A 5,738-nucleotide genomic window follows, 5' to 3' on the forward strand; every position below is an offset into this window, starting at 1 on the left:
GCGTCGGGTGTGCACCCGGCCCGGCCTACGTGCGTGCACCTGGACGGGGCGTCGTGTGCGTGCAGTGTCCCGTCTGCAACGCGGTGCCCACACACCACCTCGGGCGCAACGACCTGCGCTCACATGTGGGCCGAGTGCACCTTGGTGCATGTTCGGGGCGCCTCGGGTGCACGCTCGATCTTGCCCCGGTGCACCAAGGCGCTCGGTTTGCCCCGGGTGCGCACTTGGTGCAAGGTGGGCACCCAAAATAGGGATCAAGCACCAAAACACAAGTTTCGGGATGCAAAATGGGACCCAAGGACCACAAATGCGTTCCAAGACCCATGATGGGTCCACGAGAACAAAAATGTGTTCCGAGACTTAATAAACAAATATTGGGTTTTAGGAGAAGAAACATGCTCTGATGCCCAAAACGAGAATCGACCCCGAAAAGGCCACAGGCCAAAAGTGGGATGCGAGACAAAAAAAAATGGGACCCGAGGACCAAAATTGGGTTCCCAGGTCGAAGACAGGGCAACCGGACAAGAAACGACCTCTAAGGCTCGAAATGAGTCCCGACGACTAAAACTTGACAAGAAGCACCCATCAGGCACCCAACTCGACACCCATGGGATGCCGACCCACCCGGGCTTCCACCTAGCACACCTTGGCACCCACCCACCCTCGCACCCAACCTCGCACCCAACTTAGCACCTTTGAACCCACATTGGCACTCACCCTGACCCTGGCACCTTGGAACCCACATTGGCACTCACCTTGACCCTGGCACCCACCTTTGCACTCACCTTGGGACCCACCCTGGCTCCCACCTCGGCACCCACCCAGACACCCACCTTGGTTCCTTGGCACCCACCTTGGATCCTTGGCACCCACCCCGACACCCACCTTGGCACGCAACTTGGCTACTTGCCACCCACCTTGGCTCCTTGACGCCCACCCCGACAACCACCCCGTGACCTACCCTGGCTAGGGTTGGTGCACACCCACCCTGGTGCCCACCTTGGCACGCACCTTAGTACCCACCATTTTACCCACCCTAGGACCCACCCCGTGACCCACCTTGGCCAGGGTGGGTGCCTTGGTGCGCACAACTTGCCTGGGCTGCACACCAGGGCGGGCTCAAGATGGCACCCGCGTTCCGTTTTTTTCACTATCTTTCAAAACGGAAATTTTAAAATCTCGTTTTTTTTTTTTTTTTGCCTTTTCTGGAAATTAGTGAAGGCAGCGCATCAAAGGTGCGCAATGCTGGTGCGAACCCGGGAGCGCTCCGATGTGTGCTCCAAGGTGCGGCGTGCACGAAGTCCGAGCCCGGCTTGCCCCGGGTGCGCACCTCGCGTGCACCTTCGCCGGGGTGAGCACCTTGGCTGGGTTGCGCGCCCTGGTGCGCACCAAGGAGCGCTCTGAAGTGTGCTCCAAGGTGCGGCGTGCACGAAGTCGGAGCTCGGTTTGCCCCGGGTGTGCACCTCGGGTGCGCACCTCGCGTGCACCTTCGCTGCGGTGGGCACCTTGGCTGGGTTGCGCGCCTTGGTGGGCACCATGCAGTGCACGAAGTCGGAGCCCGGTTTGCCCCGGGCGCGCACCTCCGCCAGGGTGGGCACCTTGGTGCGCACAACTTGCCTGGGCTGCGCACCAGGAAGGGCTCAAGATGGCACCCGCGTTCCGTTTTTTTCACTATCTTTCAGAACGGAAATTTTAAAATATCGTTTTTTTTTGCCTTTTCTGGAAATTAGTGAAGGCAGCGCATCAAAGGTGCGCAACGCTGGTGCGAACCTGGGAGCGCTCCGATGTGTGCTCCAAGGTGCGGCGTGCACGAAGTCGGAGCCCGGTTTGCCCCGGGTGCGCCCTGGTGGGCACCATGGTGCGCACCAAGGAGCGCTCCGAAGTGTGCTCCAAGGTGCGGCCTGCACGAAGTCGGAGCCCGGTTTGCCCCGGGTGTGCACCGCGGGTGGGCACCTTGGTGCGCATGCCTTGCCTGGGCTGCGCACCAGGGCGGGCTCAAGATGGCACCCGCGTTCCGTTTTTTTCACTATCTTTCAAAACGGAAATTTTAAAATCTCATTTTTTTTTGCCTTTTCTGGAAATTAGTGAAGGCAGCGCATCAAAGGTGCGCACCTCGCTGCCCACCACGGTGCGCAACGCCGGTGGGCACCCGGGAGTGCTTCGAAGTGTGCTCCAAGGTGCTGCGTGCACGTTGTCGGAGCCCGGTTTGCCCCGGGTGCGCACCTCGCGTGCACCTTCGTCGGGGTGGGCACCTTGGCTGGGTTTGCCCCGGCTGCGCTCCGAAGCGGGGTTATTGGAGCGCCGCCTCTTTTTTTGTCGGAGCGTTTGGTGGGGTTTCTCGCATTGGCTCTTCCCAGGCCCGGTTGCCACCCTGGCGCGCACGAAGTCGGAAGTAGGGTTAATTGCCCGGGTGCGCACCTTTGCCAGGGTGGGCACCTTACCTGGGCTGTGCACCCGGGCGGGCTCAAGATGGCACCCGCGTTCCGTTTTTTTCACTATCTTTCAAAACGGAAATTTTAAAATCTCCTCTTTTTTTTGCCTTTTCTGGAAATTAGTGAAGGCAGCGCATCAAAGGTGCGCACCTCGCTGCCCACCTTGGTGTGCTCTGAGGTGCGCACCCGGGAGCGCTACGAAGTGTGCTCCAAGGTGCGGCGTGCACGTTGTCGGAGCCCGGTTTGCCCCGGGTGCGCACCTCGCCTGCACCTTGGCCGGGGTGGGCACCCTGGCTGGGTTTGCCCAGGGTGCGCTCCGAAGCGGGGTTACTGGAGCGCCCCCTCTTTTTTTGTCAGAGCGTTTGGTGGGGTTTCTCGCATTGGCTCTTCCCAGGCCCGGTTGTTGGGTGCGCTCCCACCCTGGCGCGCGCGAAGTTGGAAGTTGGGTTAATTGCCCGGGCGCGCACCTTCGCCAGGGTGGGCACCTTGGTGCGCACACCTTGGCTGGGCTGCGCACCAGGGCGGGCTCAAGATGGCACCAGCATTCCCTTTTTCTCACTATCTTTCAAAACGGAAATTTTAAAATCTCGTTTTCTTTTGCCTTTTATGGAAATTAGTGAAGGCATCGCATCAAAGGTGCGCACCTCGCTGCCCACCTTGGTGTGCTCCGAGGTGCCCACCACGGTGCGCTCCGAGGTGCCCACCACGGTGCGCAACGCCGGTGCGAACCCGGGAGCGCCCCGATGTGTGCTCCAAGGTGCGGCGTGCACGAAGCCGGACCCCGGTTTGCCCCGGGTGCGCACCTCGCGTGCACCTTGGTGCGCACACCTTGGCTGGGTTGCGCGGCCTGGTGGGCACCATGGTGCGCACCAAGGAGCGCTCCGAAGTGTGCTCCAAGGTGCGGCGTGCACGAAGTCCTAGCCCGGTTTGCCCCGGGTGCGCACCTTCGCCGCGGTGGGCACCATGGCGTGCACGAAGTCGGAGCCCGGTTTGCCCCGGGTGCGCACCTCGCGTGCACCTTCGCCGGGGTGGGCACCTCGGCTGGGTTGCGCGCCCTGGTGCGCACCAAGGAGCGCTCCGAAGTGTGCTCCAAGGTGCGGCGTGCACGAAGTCGGAGCCCGGTTTGCCCCGGGTGCGCACCTTCGCCGCGGTGGGCACCCTGGTGCGCACCATGGCGTGCACGAAGTCGGAGCCCGGTTTGCCCCGGGTGCGCACCTCGCGTGCACCTTCGGCGGGGTTGCGCGCCCTGGTGCGCACCAAGGAGCGCTCCGAAGTGTGCTCCAAGGTGCGGCGTGCACGAAGTCGGAGCCCGGTTTGCCCCGGGTGCGCACCTCGCGTGCACCTTCGGCGGGGTTGCGCGCCCTGGTGGGCACCATGGTGCGCACCAAGGAGCGCTCCGAAGTGTGCTCCAAGGTGCGGCGTGCACGAAGTCGGAGCCCGGTTTGCCCCGGGTGCGCACCTCGCGTGCACCTTCGCCGCGGTGGGCACCATGGCGTGCACGAAGTCGGAGCCCGGTTTGCCCCGGGTGCGCACCTCGCGTGCACCTTCGCCGGGGTGGGCACCTCGGCTGGGTTGCGCGCCCTGGTGCGCACCAAGGAGCGCTCCGAAGTGTGCTCCAAGGTGCGGCGTGCACGAAGTCGGAGCCCGGTTTGCCCCGGGTGCGCACCTCGCGTGCACCTTCGCCGCGGTGGGCACCATGGCGTGCACGAAGTCGGAGCCCGGTTTGCCCCGGGTGCGCACCCCGCGTGCACCTTCGCCGGGGTGGGCACCTCGGCTGGGTTGCGCGCCCTGGTGCGCACCAAGGAGCGCTCCGAAGTGTGCTCCAAGGTGCGGCGTGCACGAAGTCGGAGCCCGGTTTGCCCCGGGTGCGCACCTCGCGTGCACCTTCGCCGCGGTGGGCACCTTGGCTGGGTTGGGCACCATTGAGCGCTCCGAAGTGTGCTCCAAGGTGCGCACCATGGCCCTCCAAGGTGCGCAGCATGGCGTGCACGAAGTCGGAGCCCGGTTTGCCCCGGGTGCGCACCTCGCGTGCACCTTCGCCAGGGTGGGCACCTCGGTGCGCACACCTTCTCAATGTTTTCTTGCCTTTTCTGGAAATTGGTGAAGGCAGCGCATCAAAGGTGCGCACCTCGGTGTGCTCCGAGGTGCGAACCCGAGAGCGCTCCGAGGTGCCCACGAAGTCGAAAGTCGGGTTAATTGCATTGTTTTCCCCGGGTGCGCTCCGAGGTGCGCAACATCGGTGCGCACCAAGGAGGGCTCCGAAGTGTGCTCCAAGGTGCGCACGATTCGGAGCTCGGTTTGCCCGGGGTGCGCACACCTTGGCTGGGTTGCGCACCCTTTGTGCGCTCCAAGGTGCGCACGAAGTCGGAGCTCGGTTTGCCCCGGGTGCGCACCTTCGCCAGGGTGCGCACCTTGATGCGCACGCCTTGGCTGGGCTGCGCACCTTGGTGGGCGCCATGGTGCGCACCTTTCGTGCGCTCCAAGGTGCGCACGAAGTCGGAGCTCGGTTTGCCCCGGGTGCGCACCTTGGTGGGCGCCATGGTGCACTCCGAGGTGCCCAAGATTGGTGCGCAACAAGGAGCGCTCCGAAGTGCGCTCCAAGGTGCGCAGGTGCGCGCGAAGTCGAAAGTTGGGTTAATTGTCCGGTTTGCCTCGGGTGCGCACCTTGCGTGCACCTTCGCCAGGGTGGGCGCCTTGGTGCGCACACCTTGGCTGGGCTGCGCACCCGGGCGCGCACACCTTGGCACCCGCGTTTCCTTCATTTTAAATTTTTTTTTTTTACAATCTCTCAAGTGGGAAATTCTATAATCTCAACTTTTTTTGCCTTTTCAGGAAACTTTTGAATGGAGCGCATCATTGGTGCGCTCCGAAGTGTGCTCCAAGGTGCGCACCTCTGGTGTGCTCCAAAGCTCTCTCCAGCTGCGTGCACCTGCCCCGGCCGCGCACCCGGCCCCGCCCAGCTTCGCTCACCTGTCCCGGGCGTCTGGTGCGGAACCTTAGAGTAAGAAACATCACCGTGCACCTTGGCCAACGTGCGCGACTCGACCGAGCGCGCACTGGCCGAGGTGCACACCGATTTCACCTGGGTGCGCGCGCAGCACCTCGGGCGCACCGGGGTGCGCGCACAACGCCCGGGTTGCACCGTGGCCTGTGTGCTCGGGGCGCCTCGGGTGCGCGCTCGGTGTCGCCCCCCGCGCGCGCGGTAGTGCGGGCAGCGCACCCCGGCCCGGCCCGGCCCCGACGAGAACGCAAACGGGCAAAAGGTTTATTCAAATAGCATTGCGACGCCCGGCGAAAAACTAAGAA

Source organism: Cryptomeria japonica, unplaced genomic scaffold (genome assembly GCF_030272615.1).
Source record: "Cryptomeria japonica unplaced genomic scaffold, Sugi_1.0 HiC_scaffold_413, whole genome shotgun sequence".
Taxonomy (NCBI): domain Eukaryota; kingdom Viridiplantae; phylum Streptophyta; class Pinopsida; order Cupressales; family Cupressaceae; genus Cryptomeria; species Cryptomeria japonica.